The following is a 666-nucleotide window of genomic DNA, read 5'->3' as shown; positions in this document are numbered from 1 at the left end:
GGCACGCTGCAGGAGGGAGAGGGAACACATTTCGTTAGTTACGCCCTCTCTTGGTTGTTTGTCACGAGTACTTGAGTATAGAAAACGGGAGCTCTGTCAGCACTACTATAGCATCGCGAGTGTAGAGGGTAGCCTTGCTGACACTCTAACCAACGTTTAATTTTGCATCGACGCCGCAACGCATAGTGAAGCAGCGCAGACATTGGATAACACACGAAGAGATACACGAACTCCTATGTCTTGGTTACGTGGGGCTTCTGTGAGCAGTGAACTGCAATAGCTTTTTCTACTAAGCAGTGGGCTCAGAAATAACCGCAGCTGCTTAATGTCACTGGCTGGACATGAAGTCAAAGTAATCAAGTGGATAAAAACATATCGTCAGTCTGCAACCGATCCCATGTTCTTCAAGAACGATGCGCAATAGCCTGGCGAGGTTTCATAGCATGTGCAGTGGGGGTTCATAATGAGCACAATTTCTTTGAGACTTAATTGCTTCGCACCAGGATGGTCCGAAGATAAGCAGAGTATCCAGGTTATGTCTCAGTACTTTGAGATTTCAGAAAGATAAAACTTCAAAGCATTATTTTATGACACGAGGCCCAGAGTTTCTCACATGCTTGTCTAGCTACTGAAAGAAAGAATCAATCAGGAGGTAAGAAAACAAAA

This window comes from Amblyomma americanum, chromosome 6 (genome assembly GCF_052857255.1).
Source record: "Amblyomma americanum isolate KBUSLIRL-KWMA chromosome 6, ASM5285725v1, whole genome shotgun sequence".
Lineage (NCBI taxonomy): Eukaryota > Metazoa > Arthropoda > Arachnida > Ixodida > Ixodidae > Amblyomma > Amblyomma americanum.
The sequence above is the reverse complement of the archived record's forward strand: the minus strand, read 5'-3'. Positions refer to the sequence as shown.